Below are 22,603 nucleotides of genomic sequence, written 5' to 3' on the forward strand. Positions count from 1 at the left end.
CAAAGCATCTGGACTGAGGATCCGCAATCCTTCAGCTACGTTAAACGCCCTTTTTGCCGGTGCTTCTGCCCTCTGAGCCATGTTTTTGTTTACTCCTTCCACTTCTCTCTCCAAAGCGCATCGTGATATTTAGCAAGCCCCCATCCAGGTTTCATCATGAAAGCTTGGTTTTGCTGCCTTTATGCGTCTTAGGCCTAAGTCCCCTTTCTATTATGATGTTGCCAGCAATTGGTTTGGCGAGATGATTCCACTAGGGAAGGTTTTGTGCCCGTTCGCAATTACTCTGGCCATGGTCCGATGCTGCACGATCTATATACAATTTCAATGTAAATAGACTTTAACTACAACACTTTCAATTATATATATTGAAATCGTACATCAGGCGCTGAAATTATAAGTATCTTTACGTGAAAAAATCAACATTAATTGATAATTAATAGATTTACTACAAAGATAATAATCTCATAAGATTTAAGAATGTTATATAATATTTAAACAGGTTTAATATACGGTGCCAGGACTTGCATCAAATGGTCTAGAACTGCTAATATTGCAGACATGTATGAGTGAAAGAGCCCAGACGGATTCAACGCGAAGAGGTAAAATTTTTAAAAAGGTCCATTGCAAGAGCCCATTATATTTGTTCTACCTTTGCATAATTTTGAAAACTATGCACCCTTAATTGTTCACCACGTCCGCCTGTTCAATACTTGCATCTGCACGAAAACTCGCTATATATAAAACTGATATTTTACAATAGTGATAGGGATTATATATATATATATATATATATATGACCCGTATAAATAGTCTCATTCATATGGGCTAATGTGTTTACTACCAAAAGTTAATGCTTCGTTAAGTTTGCCATATAAAAACGTCTCGGAGATGTTAATTATTATACGACCCTATGAAATGCGTGAAAGGAAATTCTGGAATATTGTGTGTTAAACTTATATATTCCACTTTTTAGAAAATAAATCTTTTTGATAAACTTTATAAATTCCCAAAATGGTGATCCATAATTTTTTTCTGCCTTTGCATAATTTTCAAAATTATGCACTCTTTTTCTCCTTTGAAATTCCACTTGAAAATAGGTTTTTTTTTAATCAAACACTCCAAAATAGTTTTTAAAACTAATAACTATTTTTGAGGCGTATTTCATTTAAATTAAATTATCCAGGCCTCAACTATATCTTAACAACCTATTTTCTATTATTTTTTTTTTGGAATTTCCGGGCGTTTTTCTATGTTTACGCTTCTCCCCGAAAGTGTATTTGACCAAATGTGAGAGTGATGACAAAGACAGCCGTTATCATGTTAGCAACAAAGAGACTGTCATTATCATGTTAGCAAAGAAGCCTGTCGTCGTCAACCTCGGGGGAAGCTCACGGCCAAAGTCTCCAAATATGTCCTCCCTCTTATTTTCTCCTCTTTGCTTCAAGCAACAAAACCAGTGCCGCCGCCGCCGCCACCGAATTCCGGCAAACTCAATTCAAAGTCATGGCTACTTCACTCACGTAAGTATTCAATGTTTCTTTCAACTCTTTATATTATTCATCTTGTTTTTCATCTGTGCACATATACATGTTACTGTCTCAAATGCATGCAAAGGAAATTCATCGTCAAATTAGCGTGTGTCCATTTTCTGAGTCGTCCTTTGTCCTCGATTCACCATAGTCCATGGTCATTGGGTAACAAGGTTTCTCAAGCTCTGTCTTCATCGCCACCGCGTGCTGTTGGCTGTTGCTCACATGCACTGTCTTCATCGCCACCACTTGTCGGTGGCTGTTGCCCACGTACCCTGTCTTCATCGCCACGACGCACCGGTGGCTGTCCACCTCATACTCTGTCTTCATGGCCACAGCGTGCCGATGGCTGTTGCCCACATACCATGTCTGAATCACCACCACGCGCCGTTGGCTGTCGCCGGCATACCCTGTGTTCATCGCAACTGCGTGCCGGTGGCTGTCGCCCACATACTTTGTCTTCATCTCCACCGCGTGCCGGGCTTGTTTGAGGATCAAATAATTTGTGTCTTCATATAGTACTGGTCGTGGCCGTGGGGAGAGGCTGGGTGCCGATGGTGTTGAAGGTTCTGGGTTTGGCGGTGATGGGCGGACCGGTCGGATGATTTGGTGGTGCGCATGAAGCTGGAGGACTTTGCCGGTGATGTACCTCGCTTTGGTACCTATTGAGGTACCCGATTATACTAGCCCAGCCTCTAAACACAAGAGATTCAATTTGATCATAAATATAAGAGTTATATTCTACTTTATATTTTATATTTATTCTCTTTTTTTTTTTTCTAAAATAATCCCTATGATGATTACATATATTGACAAATTTCTATGTTAATGTATAAGATTAACAAGGATGTTTTAAAAAAGACGAAATACATTTATTATAAACAATTAATTTAACTAAGTTTTTTAATATTTACAAATTAGTTATATAGCTATTATGGGAGAGATAGTACCATAATCTTGGGCAACTTTTAATTGTCATGCTATCTCATTTGGTCTTTGTTTGATGATCAGAAAAGTTAAAACGAGTAGTAAAATAAAGACAAACTAAAGACTACGTGATGATCCCCACAGCTAGAAGATGCTCAGAAGTAACATCGAAGAGAATTTGTAGTCCAAAAATATTAATTAATAAAATATTGTAATTAATATATTGATTTAGTTCATAAGTTAGATACATTAAAGGCATTATTTTAACTGATTAGACATAGTGCGTAATATATTCATCCATAATTTGATTCTCTGTATGAAATGTTTGTTTATGCATTTTTACATTATATCATTTGCAATATATATTGATTAATATATGAGTGTATATTAAAATTGTCCATCAGACGTTAAAATTATATTTATCCTTACATAAACAAAACAATATATCAATTCATCATAGTTAATAGAATCATTATAAAGATTCTGACAAAAAAAAAGGAATTAATGTAAGGATGAATGTGCAAATTTACCCCTGATCTTGTTTTTTAAATACGGTCACCACAAAAACAAAAGTTTATGAGTAAAATTGTACCGCTAAAAAAATTGGGGTATTGGGTGTATCTGAAAAATAATATAAAAGAGTAAATTTGTACTTTTACCCTTAATATAAAGATAAGCATCTCATAAGATGATAAGAATGTTATTGTTTTTAACAGATTTAACACACGCCGCGTCAGGGCTTGATTCGTAACTGTTGTTGGAGTTTCATGCCTTCATCATTGATGTATTTGACATGTGTACTCAAATAGTTACTGGAATAATTATTATATTTGATGATGCCATTATGACAGTTCTAATTAGTTCGTTTGATGTTGGTGCAGATCAACGGCTTGGCATTCTATATTTGGGCTTCTAATTTCAGAGACAAGAGAGATTGTTCAAACACATTCTCTCAGTTCATCCCCTTTGGAAGAGCATCCTTTAAGCATATGGATTTTTATTACAGGCTTACTTGTCTATTGCTTAGCATATGGATACCATATCAAATGTCATGTTTACACCCCAAGCGCTACTTCTTCCTTAGACCGCTCTTTGAAGGTAGCTTTTCTCGCAGGAAGTTTGGCTTATACTGCTCTAATATCAATGTTGGTTTCTCGCTCTCTCCAACCACTTGTCTACATCGCCTGGTTAATGGTGCTATTAATATACTTTAAGTGGGAGAAAATAGCAGAAATAATCAGTGGAAATATGGGTTTATATTTCTATGAACAGTGGAGGAGAGCCCTAAGAGGCAATGTCCCAGCAATCAGGAGGCCACCAGTTTAGATTTTCAGCAAGTAGTATGGTGTGTTATTTATATCATGAAGTTGCAACACTCTTGAGTTGTGTTTTTGCTACACATTATTATACTTGTCATATGATAATATTTTGGAATAATTTGTTGTTGCTTTATTATAATTGCCTTTTCCTTCTTCTGGTTGACATTATTTATTAATTACAAATATGTTTCTTTCATGAATAGAGAATAGTCAAGAACATCTCCTCTATGGCATGTGAACATTCCCCCCGTTAAGCTATCTCTTGAAAGTTGCCTGTTGTAACATAAAAAACGAGGCTACTGTACGTACAGTGTAGATTGCAAAAACCAGTAAACAAATAAAAAACAGTGCACACGAAAACCTTCACCGGACCATCAGCGTTGAGTACCGGTCACGGTAAGGTCAGACTGCTCTGGCGAGTGGATCCTTCTTATTGATATTTTCCCAACAATAAGCAGGAGAAGGAAGGAGGAAATTAAGAAAGATACTTACGGTATTTTAAATAAAAACATATTTTTCCGATCCTAAATATAAAACCCATTTTGTAATATAATTTACACTATAAAAGGAGTCCTAAATATTACATTACAAAAGGGATCTTATATTTAGGATCAGAGGAGTATCATATTAACTAATTTAACTAATATTTTTAATATACTTAAATTACTTAATTAAATCTTAATAGGATTGGAGGAGTCCTGTGTGTAAGTATTGAAAATGGTAATAATATGATACTATGCATGTGGGTCTCCACAGCCTGGGAAGGAAAGTGCAGGGAGTGGGGGGAGGCTTTCAGAAATGAATGGAGAGAGAGATAGATGCTAGCCTATTTAAATAGGTGGCAAGAGTACCTTGGCACCATTTTAATAAATTTTTTTAATAAAAAAAATGATGAAAAACTCGCCCTTGCAAAGAACAAGTTCTTCATTTTTCCAAACTTCATCTATCAAAAAACTAGTTTGGATGTAGTATTTAGGTAAATAATTTTCATTCTATAACATATGAGTAATATTGTTTCCTGTGTATAATATTTTGGTCAAAAAGCCCACACATCCTTGTAGACGCATTAAATACACCAAATTATAGTATGAGCATCAACCCACTTGCCTTGGACTTAACGTTTATGTAAAAAATTTTAATATTGGTAATTTCCTTTTTTTGTTTCCCCTATCTTAGGCATTTGGTTGGAAGCAATCGTTTTGTCGCAAATTTTTTGAACAAGTAGGGGTTTTTAAGGCCTATTTTAGGCTATTTCTCGCTTGTTTCAATTATTTAATCTATAAAATCTGATTTGAACTGTTGGTATTATTCATTTGAGGACCCACTAGCAATTAGGAATGTTAATGACAATCCTGATAAAAAGAAAGAAACAGTAATAATAGTAATTAAATAATTATATATAGACGATGATCCTTCGTTATCGGATGTCCTTTTAGAAACAACTAGTATATTCCAAATTCCTTTCAACTATTTTATATGTATTTATATATATTATTCATTTAATTTTAAAATCAAATTAATGTGTCTCCAGTTTTAATTTATATCCTGCCATTAATTAGCACCAGCCCGGAAAGTACTCCAACTTCCCATTAGGATCTTATTATATCGTATGACATTCATCTGGGTCTTCAACACAAGCTCTGGGTTTCCTTCTTTGGTCGTCGCCTTCAGTTCAAGAATATCTATATGTATATATTATATACATATCCATATATACAGAGAAAAATAGAGGAAACTTTGGGCTTTAAGCTTAGTTTGTACTCCCTTCCGTCCTATATATAAGTTTTAAATTAAAAAAAATATGTGGTTCATTTTATAAATTTTAATTTGGATTTTTCTTAACATTTAATGTATTTTCTCCAATTTTACTCTTAGTTATTTATTTTCTCTTATTTGTCATACTTTCTCTTATCATGTTTTTCCACATATTCTCTTTTATCTTTTTTCTTATTTATTATAAGGGCACATTTAAAAAGAAAAATATATTTTTTGACTTATCTATTACTTTTAACTAATTATTCGTTAACTGTAAATTAATTATTTAAAGCTTCTAATGAGAATATAATAGAGTATCAAAAAATTTGTTTCCTTCTATGCTTGTGGCCCAGAGGGCGAGGTTGGGGTGGAGGTTTAGGTGTGGCGGTAGTGGCGGGCTTGAGGCGGGGCAGTGGGGGATGACATGGTGGTGGACCCAGTCGGAGGACTTTTGGTGGTCAAAAGTGAAAACCTAATTGCCATACCTAAACACGGTTTATACACGAACAAGAAGCATCTCTCGTGGAAAATTTTGGCATGTATACCTGCACGAAACAATCGCTCTCCTCCCTCATCTTGACAAACCTCCAAGCCACCATCCATTGATTAAGTCTTCATCCACCTTCTCCACCCTTGATATGTATCTCTTGTCTAGTGTGGCCACAATTTCTTTTTTTTTTTTTGTTTTTTCTCCACTCCTCAAATTGTTTATAATTACTATTTCTGGTCCTTAATGTAAAAGCTATTTAACTAATTTAAATAGATTAGAGAAATTAGTTAAATTAGTTATTCGTAATAAATATATGTTGTCTTTCTTAAAAAATCCTTACTAATCATGTGTATTGGTTAAAATTACTATTTGATAAAATCTTTATATAGATTATAATAAATAAAAGACAAAATAATATATTTATGTTAAAAACCTAATAAAATAACTTATAAATAGAATAAAAAAATATTTTCTCTCTATCTTATAAATAAGACTAGAAAAGCAAGAAAGACCTTAGATAGTTACTTTTAATTTGGTGGGCCCCACTTGGCGTGGTGTCTTGATCCCCTACCCTCCCCCTCTTCTTCCACGGATTCCATAAATCCTATGGTACCAATTTGATCAGGCCAAAAAATAATAAAATAAAATAAAATAAAACCAATTTGAACCCATCCATTTCCATAAATCCTGTGCGTAGAAGTCTCAAATCTTCATGTATGTGCATCTGGATTTGCTCTTCCCATCATTTTCATTTGGCCGCAATAAACAAACTAATCCCACACACGCTCCTCCTCTACTGTCTCAACCGTCAAACTCAACTCCGTCTTCTTCTTTGTTCAACAGTCATTTGAGATGATATTGCGTGATAATGTGGGTGTTGTTTTAATATACTTGTCATGAATTGGGAATAATGAAGACACACTCCCATTAGTGTAAAAGTTCACCTTCAGTAGGACATGCTCTGTTTTTAAGACATTGTCGTGCTGGTGAAAGTTTTTGCCAGTCACTTGTTATCCCTCATTATTATTATTATTATTATTATTATTATTATTATTATTATTATGTAATTTTCTCTGTCCGCAACAGAGGAAAGATTATATGCAAATTTATAAACAAAATATCTTTAGCATAAATATTAGAAAACTGTATATGGTGGCGCTCCTTGTCCTGTATTTGGGGGTGTGGACGTATATGTTTTAGCATTCTGATTAAGGCCAGAAAAGCCCTTTTGACCAATAAATCAATTAATAAAATATAAATAAATAATGACCCATTTTTATAGCTCATGGCCAACAGATCCTAATGAACCTTTTTATTTTGTGGCAAATCATTCAAAGGCATAACCCCTGGTCCGTGGGTTCAGCTGGCGAAGGGGTCTGACACTCTCACCAAAGGGAGAGGGTTCAATCCTGGGGAGTGCCGTTTTGTTGTGGCTCCAGTCGCGGCGCTGGGGGAGACATCACCACAGCTAAGTGGAAGCGACTTCTTTTGGGACTAATTCCCATGTGGTTAATGCTCTTTAGCTAGAGGGAGGTGGAGGCATGTAAACTCTTTTATCTGGTCTGTAAAGTCGTGGAAACATGAGTTAGGTGCCTTGTTCTTGGATCGTGGGTGAACCCGATCCCTTTCCTAAAATTTGTTCACCCAAAAAAAAAATCATTCAAAGGCATATAAACGTGGGTGGATTTATAGCAAAGATGTTGCAAAGGAGATGTGGAAGCGAACAGTTCCGAAAGCAGCTCTGAATTGAAAGAAAACTATAAAATCAACTTAAAGGTATTGCAACCAGTGATCGTACGTATTTCCCTATCACATGGAGCTGATTTGGAAGGCGAGTGAACGACTGAGATTGTTCGGAGCAGATTTGGAAAGCAAAGAAGGAAGCTTCGATGAGACTGTCCAAGGCTGTGATGGTAATATGGCATACGGCTTCCATGCAATTCCATGTCCCTCACAATATTGGTAATTAATACTACTTCTGATCCTAATTATAAGAGCTAGTTGACTAATTTGAGAAGATTAAGGAAGAAAGTTAAGTTAGTTATTTGTTATAAATAGATATTGTCTTTTCTAAAATATCCTTGCTAATCAAGTGTATTGGCTAGAACTACTATTGTTAGAAGGACTATCTTGGAAAAAAATACATAAATATGAGAGACAAAGTGGATTGAGGTATTATATTTAGGACCTAAATAAAAGTCAAATAGAGTCTTATATTAAAAACCAGAGGTAGTACCATCTTTTAATTTGTGGCATTAAGGGTGTGTTTGGATGAAACCAAACCGTGGTTTGGAAAAGTGATTCTGGAGAATAAATTTTGGGAAGAATAGATTTTGGAAAGAATAGATTTTATGAAAAAGTGATTTTGAGAAGTGAGAGTGTTTGGATAGTTGTTATCAGAAGCACTTTTTATATATACAAATTACTAAAAAAAAGAAATAAGTTAATATGATAATTATAGAAAAAATAGATTTTATGATATATTTTAATTTAGAGGAATAAAATTGTTAATAATATATTTTTTATTAACATAATTAGTAATACATAAGATAATATAATTAATAATTAATTAATATGTATATATATTTATAAAATATAAGATTAAATATGTTTATAAAAAAATATGTTTATAAAAAAAATAACAAGATATAGGCTATAGGCTTTCACACTCTCCCTTTTTTCTCCAAAAACAAAAATTTTTTACTTTTTCCAAAACCATGGTTTTGGTTTTTGAGGGAGGTGTTTGGATAGCATTTTGTGCAAACCATGGTTTGGGCTTCCAAACCATGGTTTGCAAGTGCATCCAAACGGTGCCCAAGTCAATTAGATTCCCCTTTTTTAAGGGGGAAAAACTATAAATATATTTATTCTATTTTCAACATTCATGCATACCCACTTTCCTCAATATTATTCAATTATACAAATGTATATTTTATTTCTGTTAAAAAATTTCTATAAATTTTGAAAAGAGAAATTATATGTATCGCTCTCTTTTTTTCTAGAGAAAATTTTATGTTGATTTTTAAATAAAAAGAAAGTCTGTATGTTTTTAGTAGAATATAAATTTGTTGTATTAATTTTAAGAATAAAATTTTTTATAATTTTAAATCAAGTTAAAAAGGTTTGAATAATGTTTAATTCCTATATTATAATTATATTAGAGGTACTTATACTTTTTCTCAATTTTTAATTTGATAGTCATATATTTTTTTTTCTCTTCATTAAATCATTTAATTTTGCTCTTTTAACGACATTATCTCTTATAACTTAGCCTTATTAGTATTGTTATTTTTTGTACAAGGGTTAATGATATTAATAGAACAACATTAAATATTTAATTAAGAGAAAATCATATAGGAAAAAAAATTAAAAAAATTAAAAAAAAAAAGTATAGCTACATCCGATCGGAAAACCATATTAGAGAATAAATGGACACCATCAGAATAAATGGGCATCACAGAAAACAAGAGGGGAACCCTTCCAGTGTCCAGTTAAAGTGTGAATGGGCTAGTAATGGGCTTTAGCTAATATGAAACTCGGCCCGTTCCAAACCCACATATGATTTAGCCCCTCATTTTAGCAACACCAAATTCTTTTTTGGGGCTGAAAGACCATATTCACATGTCCAAACTTGTTCCCTTAACGGATTAAATGGGGCGCCTCTGAACTTAAGCCCATCTACGATGTGTGCGTATCTATGTGTTTATATGCGTACATCTCTGGTCTTTATGATAAATTGTTACAGATATAAATTAATTATTAATTATTTTTCTTCAATTTTAATTTTATTCAGAAAGATTTATAAATATATATTATAATATCTATTTATCTCCTGTCCACAAAGTGAAGGCCAAGATATCTTGACCTAACAAACGACCATTCATATTCCAAGCATGAAGATGATGAGGGAATTCAGAAACTCCTTAAGAACATTTTAAAAGATGCTTCAACATAAGTTAAAGATAAAATTTCTTTTACATATTTAACTTAGATATCATAAAATCATTTCTAAAAAACTAATACAAACATCCCGATATCAAAAGATAAAGATGAAAGTAAAAACACGCCATGATAAGACGAGAGAGATTCATCTCACCACATGACGTGATGAAATAGGCCCAAAAATGAATTAACAGTAAGATCAAAGGCCTTATAATCTCGTAGCGTTGACAGTTCTTTATAAATGAAAAGTTACGGATTCAATCCTGCTTATAATTTCTAACTACTTCCCTTAATTTGAAAAAGAAAAAGAAAAAGTATTAACAATGAAAATATGATTAAAGTCATTTCAAATAACTTTCTACACCGATTGGCTGAGGCAATAATGCAGAAAGTTATTAATTTTAAACAAAATAAATAACTTAATTTAATATCCACACTAATTATTTTACGAAAATGCTATGGAACACGTTTGTTATATCATCTCTGTAACAAGTGGTGCAAAAAACTCGCTATAAAAGTGATATTTTACAATAATGATAGTGATTATACATATATGACCCGTATAAATGTTATCAGGAAGCAGGTCTCATTCACATGGGCTAATGTGTTTTCTACCAAAAGCTAATGCTTTGTTAATTTTGCCACGTGAAAGCGTCAGAGATATTAATTACTCCTCAAGTCCTAAATGTAAGACTTTTATACACAATAATATAAGGGTCTTATATTTAGGACTGGAGGAGTATTAAATGACCATATGGGCCAATGCATTTCCAACTTATTGACTTTGGGCCTGCGTTCGATTGCATTTCTTCTATTAATTCAACCGAATAAAAAGACCTCTTTAGTTTAATACAATTGGGCTGAGCCCATTCTTTTCTGCCAAAAACAAAACCAAATAAAAAGAATAAGCATTACGCCCACTAATTTGTCTCTTAAGTCTTTTTTTTAATGACAATTAGATTTCTGACAAAAAATTTTGAAAAATGAACTTAAAATATCAACTTAAACAGTTATAAAAATAAATATCGGTTATAAACTAAAATTTATATGTTAAAACTTAAATATTTATCAATAAATTCCTAAATTTGTAAATATTTGAATTGATAATTAACTTCTGCATAGTGGTCATGCCCAAGTTAGCAATTTCAGCCGACTTTCATATAACAGGTCAAAAATATAATTCATTTTAAAAATTTTCTAAATAGGTAATACAGAAAGTAATGTCATTATCAAACCGGGCTTCTTAAGTCAGTTGGTCTCTCGCTTGGTAACAAAGATGTTTTTCCTTATGTAACTATGGGGGAAAAAAAAAAGAAAAACCTAAATGCATATGTATTTTAGATTCAGGCACCATTTGGATGGCATTGCAAACCTTGGTTTGGAAGCCCAAACCATGGTTTGCACAAAATGCCATCCAAACAGCCAGACAAATTAAACAAACCAAGGTTCAGGTAAAACCATGGTTTCAACCGGTGAAACCATGGTTTGGATGGCAGCATCTCTCATATGCTTCTCGGGTCCAATTGCTGAAACGAACGGTGGGCCCCTCCACATATGACCAAAGGCTCCAATTATTGCTCTGTGTTCAATAATTCCTCTCCTCGTTCACGCCTTCTCCCCATTCGGTCCCTGCGACACCCCACACAACACCATCCTTCACAGAACACCAGTCGAGTCCACAGTCTTCCTTTCCTCCTTCACAGAACGAGTCACTGCCGGTGAAGAAGTCGCCGTCTAGCCACGGTTTGAAGGTACCGGTGAGAGAAATCGCAGCTCCATGGTTGAAGAAGATTGCAGCTATTTCTAGCGATCAGGTTCGGTGTGAAGCATTTGGCTATGGTCGGTGTTCCCTGGCTCAGATCCGTCGCTCAGGTAAGGTGGCTCAGATCCGGCGTTTTCTTCTTCTCCATAGCCTCTATTTCTTCCTCTGTAAATTATTCGGCGTGTTGCGAGCTGGACCTTCTTCTGGTTCTGGGTCTTCTTCTGTGTTCAATGAAACCGAAACATAACAGGGTCATCTAGTTCCCTTTGTCCCTCATATGTTCGGTGCCTCACCCACAAACTCCATCAATCTCTGTTAGCTCTTTCTCTCATGCTCCAGCTCAGCCTTTCGATAGTCCCTTTCGCTCACAGCTTCGTCCGGTTCGATTGATTGGATTGTTTTATATCTTCCGATTAAATTTTCAGATAATTGATGTTGGATGGTTTATTATATTTTCAGATAATTGATGTGTTGGATTGTTTTTTGGGTAAGGAATCATGAAATGATATAGATGCCGTTTGTCGTTGATGCTTGCTGGGAACTTGCCATGAGAGTTTTTACCCGTTAATTATCTGTTTGGAAAAATTCAAGAGCGAGGTTCTGATTTGAATATTGATGTTGTTTAGTAATCTTGCTTATAAATATTAGGTTGGTTTATGCGTGGCACAGGACAGAAATTATTCGGTTGGTTTGAGCCTGATATATGGTATTTTCAGTTGGTTTATAATGTCTGATTTTTTTTTTGGTTCTGAGATCTGTTTATCTGACACACAAATATACCAAATGCAAATCTTTGTGTTTAATGTTTGAATCATGATAACAAAAATGTTCAACATTCATAATTTTTGTCGCATCACGGTTTGTCGTCTGACTGTAGTGATTTTTTTTTTCAGTGCTGGCTTGGGGTGTTTGGTTGGTGCTGATTTTGCTTCATTGATAGTTGTGGCTGACGTTTTGCTTTCAGTGGTGGGTTAATTTTCATTCATGGATTCATTTGTGTAGCTTGGTTTATCTGATTTCGGTTTGCTTCCTTTGTTGAAACCGAAACATCGTGCTACTCTCAAGGATGGTCTTTGCTTTCGGGGGCCAGAGGATCAGTTTTCGGTTCATATAGTTTGACTAGTTTTTCTAGAGATATATTTGTAATCCTTATGTTTTATTTTTTGTAATCTTGTTTTAAACAAAATTATAGGATGTTGTATTTGTGGTAATCAAAATTAATTTATTTAATTTTTTTTCTTGTCATGAAAGGAATGGGAACATAGTTTCATTTTATGTTGGATTAAAAAAATTAATTACATGTTATAAAAACATAGAATGAATTTCTTTTTGTTTTAAATAAAAATGAAGGAAAGAAAAATGTTAATATGGTATTCATAGTTGATTTGGGTAACAATGACACTTGTTATTTTAATTGATTTTGAGTTGATTAACCTGTGATGACTGAAGAGCTGTAATTGTGCTATAGCATAATGGGTAAGAATACGGTGAAAGCTTCTTGGGACCTACGAACCACGAAAGTGTTTATTGACCTATGCATTGAACTTGTGCAACAAGGGGAAAGAAAAGGTACTAGCTTAACAAAGAAAGCTTGAGATATTCTTGGTGATAAATTTATTGCCAAAACTGGAAGAGTGTATGAAAAAGCTCAATTTAAGAATAAATATGATTCCCTACGAAAGGAGTGGCAGACATGGGATAGGCTGCTTTGTGAGAGAGGCTTGGGATGGGATACTGAAAGGAATACTGTTAGTGCAACTGATGATTGGTGGGAGAGAAAAATAAGGGTAATTATTGAACCTTTTGATCTTACATTTTCTCTACTTGTTAATGTTTTGTGTATATTTACTGTTTTTGGAATATTTTATGATATTATTGGTATCTAATGTGCAGGAAGTTCCAAACTACGAAAAATTCAGAGAAAGAGAACTTCAATTTAGGGATCAATTAACTCAACTATTTGGGAGTGTGGCTGCAACTGGACCATAAGCATGGTCACCTTCTTCCATGAAACTTCCAAGTGAAGGAACACCGAATGAAGATTTGGAAGAAGGGTCCGGAGATAGTGATGAAATTTTAGGTGCACCAACTAGTATAAGTGGAGAATTAAACTCAGTGAACTTCAATGACAATAGTGGAGGTAGTAGGGGCAACACTGAATTGAGGCAGGATAACAGTAGTGGGGGTACGAGCAAAGGTGGGAGTCGACCTAGTAGTTCACTGGGGGTCAGAAGGAAGAGTGAAGTCATGAAGAAACACACATCTCCCTCTATGAAAATAGTGGATGCACTTAGCAAGATTGTTGAAACAAATATTTTTGAGGCTGAGCGTGGCAATGAGGTCATTTCACGAGTAGAAGCTAGAAGGTTGGAAGAAGAAGCTAGAAGGTTGGAAGAAGAAGCGCGTGCTTATGAGATTTCAATTAGGGGAGTCCTGTCTCACCTCAAAACAGTTCTTGAAGTTGTCAGTGATCCTGATTTCTTTAGACGGTGCACACAACTCCTTATGGAACGGTCAGAGGCACGGGAAATGTATGCAGCTCTGAAGGATCAGAAGGAACAACTTCTGCCTATTTTGGAGTTTTACACTAGGGATTTATGACTTGTTTATTACATTAGACAGTTCCATATGTGTATCGTTTTATGTGACTAGTGAATTGTTATATGAATCAGACAACTCTGTTACTTTTATAAATGTTTCGTAATTTCTACGTAGGAATTCTAAACTTTATGTGTATGTGCACAGGATAAAACGAATATGGATGATGAAATTAAACATGTGGAAGAACATGCTAAGGAACGAAAAAAAAGGGTTAACAAAGTTGCAGCATTGGTTGGTGCATACGCTACTTTGAACTTGTGTAAGGAGCCTCGGCATACAAGTGCTTATACAGGTTGCTTTACATGGCAACCCCAGTCGTTGCTATAACATGTTTAGGATGGAACGGGATGTGTTCTTAAGTCTGGTGGAACAATTGCAACAACATGGTCTAAAAGAAACTAAAAATATAGGGTTACATGGATCAGTTGCAATGTTTTTACATACCGTTGGCCATGCACTTAGTAGCAGAATGCACAAGAAAGATTTCAACATTCAAGGGAGACAATTAGCAGACATTTTCATAATGTCCTAATGGCATGCTGTAGACTTGCCATGTCTAATATCAAACCAAAAGATCCAACATTCCGGCATGTTCATACAAAAATTCGGTTTGGTAAATACTGGCCTTTTTTTAAACATGCTATTAGAGCAATTGATGGCACACATATTTCCTGCGTTGTCAGTGCAACAGATCAAACTAAATTTATCTCTAGGAAAGGAACAGTGTCACGAAATGTCATGGCGGTTTGTGATTAGGACATGTGTTTTACTTTTGTCTTGGCCTGATGGGAAGGTAGCGCACATGGTGCTCGGATATTTGATCATGCCCTTACAACTCCTTTAATGAACTTTCCCCATCCACCTGAAGGTATTTTTTTATTTCCTAAATTTTTGTTATATTTAGCTTAACAATAGAAACATAATTTACAATAATTTCATTTTTTATATAGGAAAATATTATTTGGTGGATGCTGGATACCCAACACCGAATGGATATCTCGGCCCATACAGACGGGAGCGTTACCATCTGCCTGATTTTCGAAGGACATCTGGGTTTGAAAATGACAATGAGATCTTTAATTATTTCATTCAAGTTTAAGGAGTACAATTGAAAGAACTTTCGGAGTTTGGGAAAAAAAGTTCGCAATCTTACAAAGCATGCCATCCTATGATTATGAAACACAAGTTAAAATCGTTTGTGCAACGATGGCTATACATAATTTTATTAGAACGACATCTATTACTGATTCTGGATTCGTTCAGTTGGAAGAAGAAGGTACTTATGCAGGAGATGATGATGATGGGGTTGGATTTTCACCTATACATTCATCAATTCAATCTTCATCTTACATGGCTTAGGTTCGTGACAGTATAAGAGACGAACTTGTTAATTCAATATGAGGATAGTAGTCATGTCTTATTTATTTCCTTTTATCATAGATTGTAATATGTAGTTAAAAACAAAACCTATTACAAATGCTTTGTATTGATGCATCATCTTAATGATTATGACACTTCTTTATTTATATTTCTTTTATTAATATTATATCTTATATTCTCAAGCTAATTATTGCTTACTTTAATAATTAATAAATTGTTTTAAGACGTGTTTATTCTATTTTATCAAATAACATCATCCCATTTTATGTTTATAATCTTCATGAAAAATACATGACTTTCTGTTTGCAACAAAATAATTCATCTTCTCTAAAAATATTTTCACTCTTATATTTTATGAATATATATGTGTGGTGACAATTAATTAATTAATTGTATTAAACATCAGAGGTTATTATACATGTAGTATGTTATGACAAAAAGTAGTTGTGAAAAAATGTTATGGGATTTCACGTTTAAAATCTTTAAAGAAAATTAATATTTTTCTGTTATAAAAAAAATCATTTTTCTATAAACATATTTAATATTATGTTTTATAAATATATGTATGCATATTAATTATGTATTAATTATATTATCTTATATATTATTAATTATGTTAGTAAAAATTTTTGCATTAACAATTTTATTTCTTCAAATCAAAATATATCATAAAATCTATCCCTTATATAATTATCATATTAACTTATACCCTTTTTGGTAATTTTCACATGTAAAAAGTGCTTCTGGTAATAACTATCTAAACACTCTCACTTCTCAGAATCACTTTTTCTCAAAATCTATTCTCCACAAAATTTATTCTCCACAGAATCTATTCTCCAGAATCACTTTTTCAAACCACTGTTTGGTTTCATCCAAACACACCCTCAGTCCAATAAAAAGTATCAGTATTGCCCCCCGCCAATTTGTCTCTCTGTCTTCTGTTAAAAATTTAGTGACAATTTGATTCCTGACCAGTTTTTTTTGAAGAATGAATTCAAACACTTGCGACAAAAAAAAAATCAGTTATAAATTAAGACTTACATTTAAAATCTAAATATTTATTTATAAATCAACACATAAAACAAAAGAAGGGAGGTTATGTAAGCTATAACAGCATACTAGACCTTTAGAGCTTTCCCTAATGGACCACTGCTTGAACTAGTACCTGAAGATAGTAAAAACCATAGGATGAGACAAAAGCTTTAGTAACCAGCTTTCCAACTCATCATATATACTGACATGTGCTCATGAGGTGTCAGGTGAGACAGTTATTAATTCTTAACAAATAAAGATATATCAATAGAAATATACAACACGTATACTAAGATAATCTTAATCATCCAATCCCTCACTATGAAGCTAACACACAAGCCATATAAGTCTATCCCTCACTATAGGGGGATCAATCAAACATATAGGTTTATCTCTCACTCTGGGGGACAAATAAGAAGCCACAAAAGCCTATCCCTTATTATGGGGAGATCAATCAGACATATAGGCCTGTCTCTCACTCTAGGGGATGAATAAAAAGTCACAAAGGCTTATCCTTTATTATAGTGGATGAAGGAAGCTGTCACATCTTACTTTTATACCCAATTTTATATCAAGTGGGAGCAATTGGAACCATTTTTCAAGTCCTTAAATTAGAAAAATTTTGAACTTTTAAAACTTTCTTCTCAGGTTACTATTCATGAAAATTCTTAATTTTTTTCAAATTTTGAAAAATCATAACTAATTCTAGAAAAATCAAAATGATATGGTTCCAAGTCCTATTTGAAGCTTGTAATGAGCTCTTTAAGGAAAAAAAGTATAATCAAAGTACGAATCCAACTTATATGTGCTTAGTTTTTACATCTAAAATGTATTGTTCATTTGGTTATTTTTTCAATTTTTTAGAATTTATGCCCAATTGTGGAAGGACATAACTCTTTATACAAAACTCCAAATTTTATGAAATACCACTCATTTTAAAATTAAAAATATGATCTATTGGACTGTTAAGTTTCAGATCCAAACTTCATTATTTGCTCAAAATTTCGTATAGTCAAACTTTGCCCTTAAAAAGTAAACTTTTATCCTCTTTCAAGCAAAACTTGTTTAAACAAAGCCATAGCTATTCCAACATGATTCAGTCTCATTTCATAGCATATAATAAGTTATTTAACATAATTTACAATCCAATTTAATTATCCATACACATATCCATAAATATTACAAAACTTGTGCATCAAATTCAACATATTGGAGAAGGACAAATTTTTTCCAATGCGATGGCCCTTTGGGAAACACTATATAAGTACAGTATTGCTATGAAGTTTTTATATAAATGATTTCAGTGTTAAAGTTGTTATGTTATACTATTTAGTTACAATTTGATTTTACATAGAGGTTATATTATCCCATAAAGTCAGTTATCAACAGACAATGCCTAAGTTGTTAACAGCTCTTCTTAGGTTGTCAATACTTATTGTTAAGATTATCAATAGATGTGCACATTAAAATTCTACTATAATCTTATTGGGTTTAGTTAAAGTTCTTAATGCCTTCAAAAAGCTTCCCATTTCAGTGTTAAAGTTGTTGTATTATACTATTTGGTTAGAATTTACTCTTATGTGGATGTTATATAATCATATAAAGTAAGTTGTCAGCTGATATTGCTTAGGTTGTTAACAACTTCCCATTAGGTTGTTAATAGTCGCAGCTGAGATTGTCAATTGCATTGGCATAGAAAACTGTGAATTGGAAACCTGAGGGGTAGTGATGTCATTTTACAGCTATAATATAATACTCTAAGGTCCATTGGGTCATGTTATTAATTTTGACATTTTGTGGGATCTTAGATGAATAAAATCTACTCCTTGGGACCTGTGCGTAATTTTTTCTTTTATTTACTCCTTCCACTTCTCTCTCCACCGCCGTATTTGTATTTGTTACGGATTACATTGCTTGTACCCAAAGCGCATCATGATATTTCGCAAGCCCCCATCCAAGTTTCATCATGAAAGCTTGGTTTTGCTGCTTTTTTATGCGTTTTAGGCCTAAGTCCCCTTTCTTGTTTTCCAAACACATTTTCCCAAGCCACTTGGGATATCCTTCGTTCATCCTCCGTTGAGCTCCATAGAAAATCTCTGGTTTTCTTTTCGATATTTCCATAGGCGTTGTCCAACAGATATGTCATCTGCATGGTGTAGGTTGGAAGGGCATTGATGACTGAGTTTATTAATGTTCCCTTTCCAGCCATTAACAATTGATTTATCCTCTAGATGCAAAGTCATTTCTTGATCTTATCAAGTATATCCTGATAAGTATCAAAAGTGACTCTTTCATGGAGAGGGATGCGAAGATATTTTCCCAACTTCGAGGTGTGAGTAAACCCCATCTCCTCGCTAAGTTGGTGAACCCTATTATGGTTGACATTCAAGTACACTTTGGTTTTACTTTGACCTATTGGTTTCCATCTTCCTGAGGTCATTTCCCTCTGAATGATAAGAGCAAGCTTCTCCATGCAAATAACAAAGAGGTTGGGGGAAATCAACTCTCTGTCGAAAGCGCCCGGATGGTGAGTTGCTCTGTTTTGTTTCCTTCCCAAAGAATCTGTATAGAAGAAGGCACGATATATATACAATTTCAATTTAAATAGATTTTAAGTACAACACTTCTAATTATATATATTGGAATTGTACATCATGCACTAAAATTATACGTATCTTTACGTAAAAAAAATCAATATCAATTGATGATTAATAGATTTAGTACTACGAAGACAATAATCTCGCAAGATTTAAGAATTTTATAATATTTAAACAGGTTTAATATAAGGTGTCAGGGCCTGCATCAAATGGTGTAGAGCTGCCAACGTTGCAGACATGTATCAGTGAGAGAGCCTAGGATTCAAAGAGGAGAGGCAAAATTTTTCAAAATTCCCATTGCAAGGTCCCGAAAAGGTGATCAGTCAATGTCCTGATCGAGAAAATGAATTAAGAATCAGTAGTTTAAATTTAAGTTAACTCCAGATTAGACTGATCATTTAGATAATATAATTTAATTAAAAAATATAAAAATATTCATATATAACTCTAAAAAGAATAACATTTAAATAAAAAATATTAATTCACAAGTAAATATAATATTTATATATGAATCAGACATAATTCAGCATGAAAGAGTTAATAAAGCACAAATATAACGGGCTGCTATGTTTTTATTTTATTTAAAACTCAACATTGTCCTTTTAAGCTCAATAATAGAAGAAAAAACAAATATATGTATATATTTATTTATATAAACTTTTCATTCCATTTTCATGGACTGAACTCCTCCCTTTTAAGTCTGACGAGAAATGCTGGTAAAAAAAAAAAAAAGTCTGACCAGAAATTGGGCTCGGTCTTGGGCCAGATGCATACCTCGGCTTATCATGGGGAATTTACAATTTTACGCCCATGGTATTGGAATTTAACTGCTCAATAAATTTCAAAACTTATTCCCCATTTATAGGAATTTTCCTTTTTACTTTGCTTCTTGACTTCATTAAACAGTTTCTCAAAAAGTTTGAAGCCAAATAATAACCTCTAACTATTTTTCTTTGCGTTTTTGGAAAAATAGGCCTTTAATTACCAAAAATTAACTTTAAACTTACATATTCCGCTTTTTAGAAAATAAATATTTTCATAAAATTTATAAATTCCTAATTTTATGCTGCCTTTGCATAATTTTGAAAATTATGCACTTTTTGATTCCTTCGAAATTCCACTTGAAAATTGAGTTTTTTTTGGTTGCCAACACTTGAAAATAGGTTTTAAAACTAATAAGTATTTTTGAGGCATTTTCATATTTATTAAATTGGGCCTCAAATATACCTTAAAAATCTATTTTCTATTTCTTTTTTAGAATTTTTCTTAAATTTCTGGGTATTTTTCTATATTTATACTTCTGTCAGACATTGTTTTATATTTACACTTTTGTCTTTGACCTCTTCTCTCAAATGTGAAAGTGATGATTTTTACGTGTATGAAAGTGATGTTTTATGAAAACAAAGCGCATTCAGTCACATGGCCCCACATTATCAAACTCGACGCAGACAACTACAAGTCATTATCCACCAAGGGGGAAGCCCACAGCTCTGCTTCGTATTCAGTAGCAAAGTCTCTAAAGCGGCTTGTTTTAACCATACACGAAGCCAAGCCGTCGTCCTCACGCAAACATGTCCTAATGATTCTTATTCTCTCCTCCCTTTTTGCCTGAAGGAACAACCAGTGCGGCCACCACCATCGAATTCCGGCAAACTCAACCCTAAGTCCTGGCTCTTGATCATATTTTCTATATTTATCAAGTGGCCTGGTGCCAAAAAAAAAAACTCACTATCAAACTGATATTTTACAATAGTGATGGGGATTGTAAATAGTCTCATTCAGATATATGGGCTACTGTGTTTCCTACCAAAAGTCAATGCTTTATTAATTTGGCCATATGAAAACGTCTCGGAGATATTACTTATTATTCATGAAAAGGAAATTCTGGAATATTGTGTGTTACACTTAGTCCTTGGCATCAAATGATGAGTGAGCATCCCGTTCATATGTATGCCGTGATTAACGTACCGCTCCATACTTTTATGCTGCCTGTGCATAATTTTCAAAACTACGCACTTTTTTGTCCCTTTGAAATTCCACCTGAAAATAGGTTTCTTTTTCCCCAACACTCGAAAATTGGTTTTTAAAACTAATAATTATTCTTTGAGGAATTTTCATATTTATTAAATTATCTAGGCCTCAAATATACCTTAAAAATCTATCTTCTTCTTTTTTTTTTGGATTTTCTAGAATTGTTCTGAATTTCTGGGCATTTTTCTATATTTATGTTTCTGCCCGACATTGTTTTTTATTTGCACTTTTGGCCCTCACAGAATGGCTGAAAGTGACGTAAAGATAAGATGCGTAACTGTAATGCCTTGACGTAAAGACAAAGGTCATTTTCGACCGGGGGAATCAGGTCATTTTCGACCGGGGGAATCAGGTCATTTTCGACCGGGGATCACGTCATTATCGACCGGGGATCACGTCATTATTGACCCGGGGGATCAGGTCAATTTCGACCGAGGGATCACGTCATTATCGACCGGGGGATCATGTCATTATCGACCCTGGGGAAACTCACAGCTCTGTTTCGTATTTAGTAATAAAGTCTAAACCTGCTTGTTTACTTTTAACCATACTCGAATCCAAAAGTCTCCAAATATTTCCTCATTCTTCTTTCCTCTCTTTGCTTGAAGCAGCAAAATCAGTGGTGCCACCGCCATCGAATTCCGGCGAACTCAACTCAAAGTCATGCCTACTTCATTCACGTAAGTATTCAATGTTTCTTTGAACTCTTTATATTATTCGTTTCGTTTTCCATAAGTGCATATATAAATGTCACTGTCTCAAATGCATGCAAAGGAAATTCATCGTCAAATTAGCGTGCGTCCATTTTCTGAGTCGTCCTTTGTCCTCGATTCACCGTCGTCCATGGTGATGGGGTAACACGGTTTCTCAAGCTCTGTCTTCATCCGCAGTGTATAGTCTCAAATTTGCTCTTCCCATCATTCTCATTTGCCGCAATAAACAGAACTAATCCCACATACACTCCTTCTCTACTCTCTCTCTCTCTCTCTCTCTCAGCCTCCAGCAACAGCCATCAAACTCAAGTCCTGTCGTTACATCTACCGCCGTGCCAGAATATATGTACATATCTTGCTTCAATTTAACCTTTAATTTCTCGCAATCACAGTTGGTTCTTACTTTGTTTGGTGATACCATTATATGAAACTTCTAAGTAGTCTGACGGTTGCGCAGCTCAAACCCTTGGCATCCTGCTCTTGCGTTTCTCTTTGCAGCGACAGTGGCGATTGTTCAGATGGACT

This window comes from Neltuma alba, unplaced genomic scaffold (assembly GCF_004799145.2).
Source record: "Neltuma alba isolate B1F8T4 unplaced genomic scaffold, ASM479914v2 tig00012932_pilon, whole genome shotgun sequence".
NCBI classification, from domain to species: domain Eukaryota; kingdom Viridiplantae; phylum Streptophyta; class Magnoliopsida; order Fabales; family Fabaceae; genus Neltuma; species Neltuma alba.